General features: G+C 45.6%; 1 protein-coding gene across 2 annotated transcripts in view; it reads left to right on the top strand.

Annotated features, from left to right (window-relative positions):
* Positions 1 to 13,914, top strand: part of rb1 (retinoblastoma 1) — a 72,824-nt gene that overhangs the window by 20,469 nt on the left and 38,441 nt on the right. The window lies entirely within an intron of this gene.

Genomic DNA, 13,914 nt, shown 5'->3' with positions numbered 1-13,914 from the left:
TCTGTTATCACTCACAAAATCACAAAAAAAGGCTTTCTATCGAGCTGTCAGGCTGAGGATATTACCTTTCAGGTAGAACGATATCTCGGCAATGAGGTGGAGATGCCGTCTTGCTGATATACCATTGTAGATCTGATGATTGATGACAGCTGTCGTCGGTGATAAGCGACAGCTGTCACCCCGGCTGCTCCTGTGAGGCGGCAGCGCCCTCTGGTGCCTGGAGCCCGCACTCCAGGCAGGACGCCCTCTGGTGGTGGTGGGCCAGTAGTACCTCCTCTTCAGCGGCCCACACAACAGGACTCCCCCCTCAACGGGCGCCTCCTGGCGCCCGACCGGGCTTGTCCGGGTGGCGGCGGTAGAAGTCGGCCAGGAGGGCCGGGTCCAGGATGAAGCTCTTCTTCACCCAGGAGCGTTCTTCGGGGCCGTACCCCTCCCAGTCCACCAGATACTGGAAGCCCCGGCCCATCCGTCGGACATCCAAAAGCCGGCGCACTGTCCAAGCCGGCTCGCCATCGATGATCCGGGCAGGAGGTGGTGTCGGACCCGGAGTGCAGAGGGGTGAGGTGTGATGTGGTTTAATCCTGGACACGTGGAACACAGGATGGATCCGCAGTGAGGCCGGAAGCTGAAGACTCACTGCAGCGGGACTGATGACCTTGAGAATTTTAAATGGACCTATGTACCGTTCTTGTAGTTTTGGAGAGGCCACTTGCAGTGGAATGTCCTTGGTTGACAACCACACTTCCTGCCCAGGACGATACGTAGGAGCCGGGGTCCGCCGCCGGTCTGCATGGGCCTTTGTCCTCATCCGGGCCCTCAGCAAAGCAGAACGGGCGGCACGCCACACCCGACGGCACTTCCGCAGGTGGGCCTGGACCGAGGGCACACCGACCTCTCCCTCAACCACCGGGAACAACGGGGGCTGATACCCCAGACACACCTCAAAAGGGGAGAGGCCGGTGGCGGATGACACTTGGCTGTTGTGGGCGTACTCGATCCAGGCCAGATGGGTACTCCAGGCCGCCGGGTGCGCGGCTGTCACGCAACGCAGGGTCTGCTCCATTTCTTGATTGGCCCGTTCTGCTTGCCCGTTGGTTTGGGGATGATACCCGGATGAGAGACTTACCGTGGCCCCCAGTTCCCGGCAGAAGCTCCTCCAGATGTGCGAGGAGAACTGGGGACCACGATCAGAGACAATGTCTGTTGGAATCCCATGCAGCCGGACGACATGGCGGACCAGGAGGTCCGCTGTCTCCTGGGCTGTTGGGAGCTTCGGGAGGGCCACGAAGTGGGCCGCCTTGGAGAATCGGTCCACTATCGTGAGAATGGTGGTGTTGCCCTGGGACGGCGGGAGGCCCGTGACAAAATCCAGGCCGATGTGGGACCAGGGGCGATGAGGCACGGGCAGCGGCTGTAGCAATCCCGAGGCCTTGCGATGGTCGGCCTTGCCCCTGGCGCAGATGGTACAGGCCTGGATATAATCCCGGACGTCGGCCTCTAGGGACGCCCACCAGAAGCGCTGCCGGACAACTGCCACGGTTCTTCGCACCCCGGGATGACAGGAGAGCTTAGAACCGTGACAGAAGTCCAGGACTGCAGCCCTAGCTTCTGGTGGGACGTAGAGTCTATTCTTCGGCCCAGTCCCGGGGTCCGGGCTTCGTGCCAGGCCCTCCCGGACGGTTCTCTCTACGTCCCAGGTGAGGGTGGCCACGATAGTGGACTCCGGGATGATGGGTTCTGGTGGATCCGACAACTCCGCTTTGACTTCATCTTCATGTACCCGGGACAAGGCATCCGATCTCTGGTTTTTGGTCCCGGGACGGTAGGTGATCCAGAAGTCAAAACGGCCGAAGAACAGTGACCAGCGGGCTTGCCTGGGATACAGCCGCTTGGCGGTCCTGATATACTCCAGGTTCCGGTGGTCAGTGAAAACCGTAAATGGCACGGACGTTCCCTCCAACAGATGTCTCCACTCCTCAAGAGCCTCTTTCACCGCAAGGAGCTCTCGATTGCCGACGTCATAGTTCCGTTCGTCCGGGGTCAACCTGCGGGAAAAATAGGCACACGGGTGAAGGACCTTATCGGTCTTCCCGCTCTGGGACAGCACAGCTCCTATTCCTGAGTCCGAGGCGTCCACTTCAACCACTAACTGGCTGCTAGGATCGGGCTGCACCAGAACTGGTGCAGACGAGAAGCGCCGTTTCAACTCCTTGAACGCGGCATCGCAACGATCCGACCAGGTGAAGGGGACTTTTGGTGAGGTCAGGGCGGTCAGGGGGCTAACTACCTGACTGTAGCCCTTAATGAACCTCCTGTAGAAATTAGCAAAGCCGAGGAACTGTTGCAGCTTCCTACGGCTTGTGGGTTGGGGCCAGTCTCTCACCGCCGCAACCTTGGCCGGATCAGGAGCGACGGAGTTGGAGGAGATGATAAACCCCAGGAAGGACAAAGATGTGCGGTGGAACTCACATTTCTCGCCCTTCACAAACAGCCGGTTCTCCAACAACCGCTGCAGGACCTGACGTACATGTCGGACATGGGTCTCAGGATCCCGAGAAAAGATGAGTATATCGTCTAGATATACGAAGACGAATCGGTGCAGGAAATCCCGCAAGACATCATTAACCAAAGCTTGGAACGTCGCAGGGGCGTTTGTAAGACCGAACAGCATGACCAGGTACTCAAAGTGGCCTAAAGGGGTGTTAAATGCCGTCTTCCACTCGTCTCCCTTCCGGATCCGAACCAGGTGATACGCATTTCTAAGATCTAGCTTGGTGAATATTCGGGCTCCATGCAGGGGCGTGAACACCGAATCTAACAGGGGCAACGGGTATCGATTACGAACCGTGATTTCGTTCAGTCCCCTGTAATCAATGCATGGACGAAGTCCGCCGTCTTTTTTACCCACAAAAAAGAAACCTGCACCCATCGGGGAGGTGGAATTCCGGATCAACCCGGCGGCTAAAGAGTCCCGGATGTAGGTCTCCATTGATTCGCGCTCAGGCCGTGAGAGGTTGTACAGCCTGCTGGACGGGAACTCACCGCCTGGAACCAAATCAATGGCACAATCGTACGGACGGTGGGGGGGGAAGGGTGAGCGCCAGATCCTTGCTGAACACGTCAACCAGGTCGTGGTACTCCACCGGCACCGTCCCTAGATTGGGTGGGACTCTGACCTCCTCCTTAGCCTGGGAACCGGGGGGTACCGAGGAACCTAAACATACCCGATGGCAGGTCTCGCTCCACTGAACCACTACCCCGGACGGCCAGTCGATCCGGGGATTGTGTTTCAACATCCAGGGAAACCCCAAGATCACACGGGAGGTAGTTGGAGTCACAAAAAACTCGATCTCCTCCCGGTGATTCCCTGACACCACCAGAGTTACAGGTGGTGTCCTATGCGTGATTGGAGGGAGGAGGGAGCCATCTAGTGCTCGTACCTGCACAGGCGAGGTAAGAGCCACCAGAGGGAGCCCTATCTCCCTGGCCCATCTGCTGTCTAACAGATTCCCTTCAGAGCCCGTGTCCACCAGTGCTGGGGCCTTCAGGGTTAAATCCTCATACAGGATTGTAACTGGGAGTCGTGTAGCAATGTGGGTGTGTCCCACGTGAATGTCTCGGCCCACCCCTAGCCCAGTCTCTAAGGGCGGGCGTTGGTGTTTAACCGCTCGGGGCAGTCTCTCAATTGATGCTCTATCGAGCCACAAACAAAACACGCCCCGCGGTCCAGCCTCCTCTGTCTACTTGGTGCTCTAAATGTGGCCCTGCTCGTGTCCATAGCTTCGTCAGCAGGGGGAGCTGTAACCACACGAGGCGCAGGGGCCGTGGAGCGTGGGGAGGGCGGAACGCGATCGGAACCGGAAGGGAGAGGGACGGCGCGTGCCCAGCCACGCCCTTCGTCTCGTTCCCGACGGCGTTCCTCCAACCGATTGTCTAATCGTATGACGAGATCGATAAGCCCATCTAAATCCCGCGGTTCATCCTTAGCCACCAGGTGCTCCTTTAGAACCAGTGACAGTCCGTTTACAAAGGCGGCGCGGAGGGCAGTGCTATTCCAGCCTGACCTCGCAGCCGCGATGCGGAAGTCGACTGCATAGGCAGCTGCGCTCCGGCGCTCCTGTCTCATTGACAGCAGCACAGCTGAAGCGGTCTCTCCTCTATTTGGGTGATCAAACACTGTTCTGAACTCCCTCACAAACCCATCATATGTCAGAAGGAGCCGTGAATTTTGCTCCCAGAGCGCTGTAGCCCAAGCGCGTGCCTCACCACGAAGCAGATTTATCACATAAGCTACTTTGCTAGCATCAGTCGCGTACATGACGGGACGCTGTGTGAAGACGAGCGAACACTGCATAAGGAAATCCGCGCACGTCTCCACACAGCCTCCGTACGGCTCTGGGGGGCTTATGTATGCTTCCGGGGAAGGTGGGAGGGGTCGTTGAACGACCAGTGGAACGTCACTGTTACGCACAGGGTTGACGGGAGGGAGAGCCGCAGCGGCGCCCGGAGGGCGCGCTTCCACCTGAGCGGCGAGAGCCTCCACCCTGCGGTTCAGGAGGACGTTCTGCTCGGTCATCAAATCCAACCGAGTCGTGAAAGCGGTGAGGATCTGCTGCAACTCACCGATCACCCCTCCTGCGCACGCCTGTGTGCCCTGTTCTTCCATTGGCCGTTCAACAGCCGGTTGACGCCCCTCGGGATCCATGATGCTGGCCGAGATATCCTGTTGGGAAAGTGTAAGTACACGGACCCACAACAGGGGGCGCAAATGAACGGACAATGGAATAGGTCAAATAACAACACTTTACTGTTGCGAACGTGCACAACAAACACAACAGCTCACACAATAGATCGAAGGTCAAATTACAAGGTGTCGTGTGGGCAGGCTCGAGGATAGGAGACGCCTGTCCAAAGCAGAACCGGAACCACACGATTTCCTCCGCCACCAGACCCCGGGAATACTGGAGCCGCCAAGTCCCGAACTCCCAGGTGGCCACTGCCTCCGCGTGTCGGACCTGGTACTGCTGGCGAGGAACAAAAACACAGTTAAACGTGGGTGCGTCTGCACCCAGCAATCTGCACGGCAGGGAAGCTACCTCCACCTCTCGTTGGAGAAAAAGTCTGTTATCACTCACAAAATCACAAAAAAAGGCTTTCTATCGAGCTGTCAGGCTGAGGATATTACCTTTCAGGTAGAACGATATCTCGGCAATGAGGTGGAGATGCCGTCTTGCTGATATACCATTGTAGATCTGATGATTGATGACAGCTGTCGTCGGTGATAAGCGACAGCTGTCACCCCGGCTGCTCCTGTGAGGCGGCAGCGCCCTCTGGTGCCTGGAGCCCGCACTCCAGGCAGGACGCCCTCTGGTGGTGGTGGGCCAGCAGTACCTCCTCTTCAGCGGCCCACACAACACTATATATCGCATACCAGGTATCATGGATCAGTTTGGATATGTCAAAATACTTGAAGAGGTCATGTTGCCTTATGCTGAAGAGGATATGCCCTTAAAATGGGTGTTTCAACAAGACAATGACCCCAATCACACTAGTAAATGAGCAAAATCTTGGTTCCAAAGCAACAAAATTAATGCCTCGCAGATGTGAAGAAATCATGAAAAACTGTGGTTATACAACTAAATACTAGTTAATGATTCACAGGATTGCTAAAAAAGTAGTTTGAACATAATAGTTTTGAGTCTGTAGCGTCAACAGCAGATGCTACTATTATTGTGAACACCCCCTTTTCTACTTTTTTTTTTTTTTTTTTTTACAATATTTTTATTTGTTTTAACAGTTAAAGTACTATCACATTGAACAAAGTTATACACTCAACAAAAATATAAATGCAACACTTTTGGTTTTGCTCCCATTTTGTATGAGATGAACTCAAAGATCTAAAACTTTTTCCACATACACAATATCACCATTTCCCTCAAATATTGTTCACAAACCTGTCTAAATATGTGATAGTGAGCACTTCTCCTTTGCTGAGATAATCCATCCCACCTCACAGGTGTGCCATACCAAGATGCTGATTAGACACCATGATTAGTGCACAGGTGTGCCTTAGACTGTCCACAATAAAAGGCCACTCTGAAAGGTGCAGTTTTGTTTTATTGGGGGGGATACCAGTCAGTATCTGGTGTGACCACCATTTGCCTCATGCAGTGCAACACATCTCCTTCGCATAGAGTTGATCAGGTTGTCAATTGTGGCCTGTGGAATGTTGGTCCACTCCTCTTCAGTGGCTGTGCGAAGTTGCTGGATATTGGCAGGAACTGGTACACGCTGTCGTATACGCCGGTCCAGAGCATCCCAAACATGCTCAATGGGTGACATGTCCGGTGAGTATGCTGGCCATGCAAGAACTGGGACATTTTCAGCTTCCAAGAACTGTGTACAGATCCTTGCAACATGGGGCCGTGCATTATCCTGCTGCAACATGAGGTGATGTTCTTGGATGTATGGCACAACAATGGGCCTCAGGATCTCGTCATGGTATCTCTGTGCATTCAAAATGCCATCAATAAAATGCACCTGTGTTCTTCGTCCATAACAGACGCCTGCCCATACCATAACCCCACCGCCACCATGGGCCACTTGATCCACAACATTGACATCAGAAAACCGCTCACCCACACGACGCCACACATGCTGTCTGCTATCTGCCCTGGACAGTGTGAACCGGGATTCATCCGTGAAGAGAACACCTCTCCAACGTGCCAAACGCCAGCGAATGTGAGCATTTGCCCACTCAGGTCGGTTACGACGACGAACTGGAGTCAGGTCGAGACCCCGATGAGGACGACAAGCATGCAGATGAGCTTCCCTGAGACGGTTTCTGACAGTTTGTGCAGAAATTCTTTGGTTATGCAAACCGATTGTTTCAGCAGCTATCCGAGTGGCTGGTCTCAGACGATCTTGGAGGTGAACATGCTGGATGTGGAGGTCCTGGGCTGGTGTGGTTACACGTGGTCTGCGGTTGTGAGGCTGGTTGGATGTACTGCCAAATTCTCTAAAATGCCTTTGGAGACGGCTTATGGTAGAGAAATGAACATTCAATACACGAGCAACAGCTCTGGTTGACATTCCTGCTGTCAGCATGCCAATTGCACGCTCCCTCAAATCTTGCGACATCTGTGGCATTGTGCTGTGTGATAAAACTGCACCTTTCAGAGTGGCCTTTTATTGTGGGCAGTCTAAGGCACACCTGTGCACTAATCATGGTGTCTAATCAGCATCTTGATATGGCACACCTGTGAGGTGGGATGGATTATCTCAGCAAAGGAGAAGTGCTCACTATCACAGATTTAGACTGGTTTATGAACAATATTTGAGGGAAATGGTGATATTGTGTATGTGGAAAAAGTTTTAGATCTTTGAGTTCATCTCATACAAAATGGGAGCAAAACCAAAAGTGTTGCGTTTATATTTTTATTGAGTGTATATGAAATATAAGAAGAGAACCCAAACAAACAAAACAAAAATACACGAAGCAGTTCAACCTTAGAATTGACAACATATTTGCCTAATTAAGTAGCCATACACGTAAAAAAAAAAAGTATAATAATAATAAAAAAATATATATATATATATATAAAGGGGGTGGGTGGAGTGGTGGAAAACTAAGCACTATTGCTTTCCCGGACATAGATCAGATTTTTTTTTTTTTTTTTTTTTTTCTTTTTCCTTCCTTCTTCTCCCTTTCTCCCTTCCCTTCTCTCTTCTTTTCCTCTTTTCCCTCTTCTTTTTCTTTCCTCTTCTTTCCCTTTATAAATGTTAGTTAATCCGTTTTAGGATTTGTTAGTTACTTTAAGTGTATCTGAGTAAAAAGAGAAAAAAAAAGGAATCACAATTTGTCTATATAGCTAGAATAGAAAGTTGGGAGCATAATTAAATTCCATCACCATACCACCCAGCCCCAATAAATGGTGTCACATATATGAATTGTACAATTAAAACAAAAATATTCCCAGGTTAATTTCAATCATTTCTCCTCATTATTTCCTATATTTAGATTACCAGCAAAAACCTTAAATGGGCCCCACATATCTTCAAATAGCTTTAATTTCCCTTTCCTAATACATGTAATTTTTTCCAGTGGAAAGACGATAAGCATTTGTTTTACCCAGTGTATCATCTTGGGCCTATGAGTCTTTTTCCAAAATATTGCAGTTGTTCTTTTTGCTTGTAAAAAACACATATTAATCATGATTTGTACTTGGTAAACGTATGTCTTTCAGGATAAATTCCTAAAATAATCATTGCAGGATTTGTTGAAACCTTCTTGGAAATGATTATTTCTACTGCCGTTCTAACCTCCTCCCAAAAAAGTCTTACCTCTGGACATTACCACATGCAATGGAATAATGTTCCTTTAGCATCAGTGCACTTACTACATACATCTGATATATTACTATTATAACGGTTCAATTTGACTGGTGTTACATAAGTTCTCATAAGCCATTTGTATTGGATAAGTCTAAATTGAGTATTAAGTAATTGTTTGTGTGCTTTGTTATATGCAGATTCCCAGTCTTACATTGATATGTTTATTTCAAGATCTTCAATACATGCCCTCAGCTTAGAGTTACAGTTTTCCTTTGAATTAGAAAGCAAAAAATGATATAGCTCTGACACTGCACCCTTGCTAAAACTATTTTTAGAGATAATTTTTTCTAATAATGTCTTTTTAGGTTTGTGAAGTTTGCTATCCAGGTTGGTTCTAATAAAACCCCTCAGTTGAAGGAATTAAAAAAAAATATTTTTGATCTATATTGTACTTATGTGTCAGTTCCTCAAAAGACATTAGGGATTCTGAATGCGACATGAATAAATCCTGCAATGATTTCAGCCCTCGTGATCTTTAAAAATGCTGTCTGCTCTTCCAGGGAGGGATAAAATACTTGTTTCCCCAAATTAGAGTATAAAGATAACCCACTTGGCTCATTGATGTATTTACGTACTTTAGAGCAGACTTTTATTGTATGCTTTACTATTGGATTATTTGTTTTTTTGATTAGATTAGTAATCTTATCTGAGTAAAGGTATTGAGGCAATGGTAAATCTAAGCTTTCTGATTCCATTTCTTTCCATTGTGGGGCATTATTTGTTTCAAAATAAAATTTGAGTGATCTTAATTGTATAGCCCAGTAATACAGAATTATATTTGGACACTTTAAACCTCCCTGATTATATGGTAGGTGCAATAATAATAATCTAATTCGAGCTTTATTATTTTTTCCAAATAAATGAAATTAATATTTTGTTTATCTTTGTAAAAAAATCTGTAGATGGGGGTAGTGGCACATTCTGAAAAAGGTATAACATTTTGGGGAGTATATTCATTTTTATAACATTAATTCTTCCTATTAAAGACGATAATGTCATCCACCGATCAATCAAACTCATTTCGTCATTCATTAAAGACTCATAGTTAGAGTCAACAAGAGGATTGATTTTGCGTCTGATATCAGTACCTAAATATGTAAAGTTATCAACCACTTTAAAGGACAAAACCTGTGAGTCAGGATTACTGGCATCTTTTTCATCAAGTAGATGGAGGATTTGCTCTTATTAATGGTATGACCTGAAGCCAAACTAAAGGCTCTTATCAATTTTAGGATTGTTGGAATTGTTCTACTAATGTTTGAAATAAAAAGGATAACGTCATCTGCATATAATGCTATTTTATGTTCAGTTTGGTGTACAGGTATTCCACATATGTCAGGATGTTTTCTAATGGCAATGGCTAAAGGTTCTATTGCCAATGTGAAAAGGAGAGGTGACAGAGGGCACCCCTGTCTACATCCCCTCTTTATTTCAATTGGCTGTGCAATATTTTTATTTGTTAGTATTTCTGCAGTAGAATTTAAATACAGCAATTGAACCCATTTTAGAAAATTATTTCCATAGCCGAATCGTCCCAAAACACTAAACAGATAAGGCCACTCAACCTTATCAAAGGCCTTTTCGGCATCTAAAGATAAAAGGGCCTTATCTACAGTACTGTCCAAACCTTGAATAATATTAAGGACCCTCCTAACATTATGAAACCCCTGTCGTCCCAAGAGAAATCCATTTTGATCCCTATGTATAACCTAAGGTAATGTTTCTTGGAGTCGCATTGCTAGAATTTTGCATAAAATTTTTAAATCTGCATTTAGGAGACTTATTGGTTTCATATTTCCACAACAATTGTTTGGTTTACCAGGTTTGGGTAGTCAAGTTATTAGTGCTGCTGTCATTGATTTTGGTAGGCTTCCGTATTGGAATGCTTCCAAAAACATATCCAGCAGAGGTTTGAGTAATTTTGACTTGAATTTTTTATAAAAGTCTATTGGAACTCCATCAGGCCCAGGAGTTTTTCCTGCCCTCATACCATCAATGGCCTTACTAATTTCTTTTTCATCCAAACTGGCTTCGAGCCTTTCAGTTAAATCCTTTGGGATTTGAGGAATTTCCAAAGTGTCTAAAAACACATTTTTATAATTAGAGCCTTTCTCTGAAGTATATAACTTTTTATAGAATTCTCTGAACTCTTGGTTTATTTCTATAGGATCAGTCAAAGTCACGCCGTTATTCTTAATAATAGAAGTGATTGCTTTCCTTGTCTCTAATTGTTTGATTTTCCATGCCAACAATGACCCTGTTTTCTCCAACCTGTTCATAAAATGTCTGATTAAGCCCGATAATATCAGAAGCTGCTCTATCAGCAGATAGTTTTTTATATTCTGCTTTTAGTGTTAGTAGTTCTTTTTCAGCATTAGTGTTATTATTATTTATTAATTGGTTTTCAAGTATTTTTATTTTGGTCTCAAGAATCAATCTCTTTTCCCGAAATTCTTTAGATTTAAACGAGGTGTAACTAATTATGTGACCTCTCAACACGGCTTTAAATGCCTTCCACTTTATTACAGCACTTGTTTCAGATGTGTTATCTTCAAAGTAGTTTTTGATTATCTTGTCAATATACTGGAGAAAGTCATCATCCAACAACAATTTTTGTCTTAGATTCCATCTTGGTGGATCTTTAACAAGAGAATCATCTATTAAAATAATTCCACATGGTCCATGATCTGACAATAATATACTGTCGTAGAAGCAGTTCTCAATTTTTGACAGTAGGGAAGCTGAAATTAAAAAGTAATTAATACGAGAAAAGGTTCGGTGTGTCCCAGAATAGCAAGAGAAGACAATATCATTGGGTTTTAAATGCCTCCATATGTCAATTAAATTTAGCTCATTCATAAAATTTTTGATAGTTATCCTGCTTTTACTATGGGTGTTATCTACACCAGTAGATCGGTCCTTAATTGGTTCCAGGGTGCAATTCCATTCGCCTGCAATTATATATGCCCCTGGAAGATTAGAAAGAGTCAAAAAAAGATCAGTAAAAAATTTTTGATCATCTGTATTTGGACCATATATATTCACCAAATTTAAATTAGTTTTAAGGAGTGCACCTTGGACAATTAAATACCTTACAAATTTATCTTCAGTTACGTCAGGTACTTGAAATGGAGTTATGGATGAGAGTCATGACTCCCCTAGCTTGTGAGTTAAAAGATGCTGCATATACCTCCCCCTACCATCTCCTTCTTATTTTGAGGAGATCCTCCTTAATAGTATGAGTCTCCTGTAAAAATATAATTTTTGCACAAGAATCTTTTAGATGGTTCATTACTTGTTTCAACTTTCTTATTTTCTGTAAACCTCTACAATTCCACGATATACATTTTAGTTTTAATTTTTGTGACATTCAAACATAAACATTTTAATTTTGATGGCTGACTATGAAAAGGTTGACTGCTGAACTACAAAAAAAAAAAAAAAAAATACAATGAACACCCTGAACTCTAATAGTAAGAACTAACCCCATCCCCACGTCAAGTGGTTCTTCCCCCTGCTTATGTAACTTCCTTGTCTTTGGGACAGATCTTAAACTTGATCAATCCCCTTGACTTTGTGGCATTAATCACAATTCTGAAGTAAAAATAAATAAAAATACCAAAGAAAAAGCAAGCTCCTCTGCTCTTTCTAACATAAATATTGAATTTCTGCTTTTGTAGAAAATTGGCATCATAAAAATAAATCTAAGTAAAGTATTAGAGAAAGTTAACCATATTCAATGCCAAATAAAATAATAACACATTAATGTGCAATCTTGCCTTACCAAAATCCAAATATAACATTTATGAATTAGTCAGTTAAGCATAAGCCGTCATAAAAAAATGAATAAATAAATAAAACAGAAGTTTGAACAGTACTTTGCAAAACATGTAGCACATTGTACCCTAACTCATCTAGTGAGAGCTTTCTCCCTCAATGCTACGAATGAACTCTTCTACCTGTGACGCGTTGTCAAAAGTGAAAGTACGTTCTTTGTGTGTTACCAGCAATTTAGCGGGCAGTCTTATTCCATGTCTCAGTCCCATCTGCCGTAGCTGTTGACGCACCGAATCAAACTGCCTCCTCTGTTTGTGCACCTCCGTGGCAAAATCATTGTAGAGCCGCACTTTGACGTTCTTGTACAAAGTTGCGGCGTTCATCACAGCAACTTTTTGTTTATAGTTCAGAAACTTCATTATTAGCGGTCTTGGCGGGTCCTCCGTCCCTCGCTTTGGCTTTGTGCTCTCTCCAGTACCAAGGGCTCTCACAGCGGTGCCATATCCAGCGCCTCCGGTAGCCAGTTCTCGAGAAATGCACACGGATCCGGCCCCTCAGCCCCCTCTGGCAAAGAAACCAGGCGTGCATTGCAAAGGCGTGATCTTGTCTCCATGTCAATCACCTTTTCTTCCAGGACTCGGTTTCTCTTTTCCAGCTTCTCCACCTTGCCTTTGAGTGTGCTGCACTCATCCTCCACAGTGGTGACGTGCACCTCTGCCTCACTGATCCTCTTGGTGCAGTCACCCAGTTGTTTCGTGGTGTCCTCTGCCACTTTCAAGATACCATTCAGTTTGTCGTTAAACTCAGATTTTAGGTCTCCCACCGCTTTCAGGATTTCATTCTTAACGAGCTTGAGTTCACTGTCACGAACCACAGTGGCTTCAGCATTGATTTCGGGCATAGCGCTAGCCTCTTGGGAGGCATTAGCTTCTTCCTCCAATTGGCTAGTAGCATCCTTGCTAGTTTTCGACTCCGGAGGTTTCCCAAAGTCCGAAAGCTTTGACTGTGTTACAGTTTTCCCCTTCTCTTTTGTAATCTTTGGGTTGGTCGGCATTATCTCTTCATATAACTGCACACAGTTATGTTAGCAAATCAGTTTGCAGCAGGATTTTATACAAAATGATCAGAGCAAGGTCACGCACGTTTGTTTAGTTCGCGGCCATTACTGGAAGTTCTTTTCTACTTTTTTTTGCTAATAGCCCAATTTCATAGCCTTAAGAGTGTGCATATCATGAATGCTTGGTCTTGTTGGATTTGTGAGAATCTACTGAATCTACTGGTACCTTGTTTCCCATGTAACAATAAGACATATACTCAAAACCTGGATTAATCTTTTCAGTCACATAGCACTACTATTATTCTGAATACTACTGTAGGTGGTTTGATGATAAATCAAGGTTGATTGATTGAGAAGTAGAGAACGTTCTGAAAATAAATGCAGCAGTTCGTTCTGTTCTGTAGCCCTTGTGCAGCGACCGTACACATGCACACAGCTGAACCAGTTCACGTGATTTTGTAATCAGAGCAACATATCTGTTATTTCAAGTCCTTTATCAGTGTTCCAACAACAGTATTCATGTGCAAACTAGAAAACATTTGCACTGCATTCTGGTCATGATGTTTCAGGGAGGGCAGCTTCATTACACACAGAGAATTGGGACAAAGTAGCCATCAAAGCAAGCTGACACGTGTGTGTGTGTGTGTGTGTGTGTGTGCGTGTGTGTGTGCGTGTGTGTGTGTGTG

This window comes from Thalassophryne amazonica, chromosome 9, assembly GCF_902500255.1.
Source record: "Thalassophryne amazonica chromosome 9, fThaAma1.1, whole genome shotgun sequence".
NCBI classification, from domain to species: domain Eukaryota; kingdom Metazoa; phylum Chordata; class Actinopteri; order Batrachoidiformes; family Batrachoididae; genus Thalassophryne; species Thalassophryne amazonica.
This window is presented reverse-complemented; position numbering and strand designations above follow the sequence as displayed.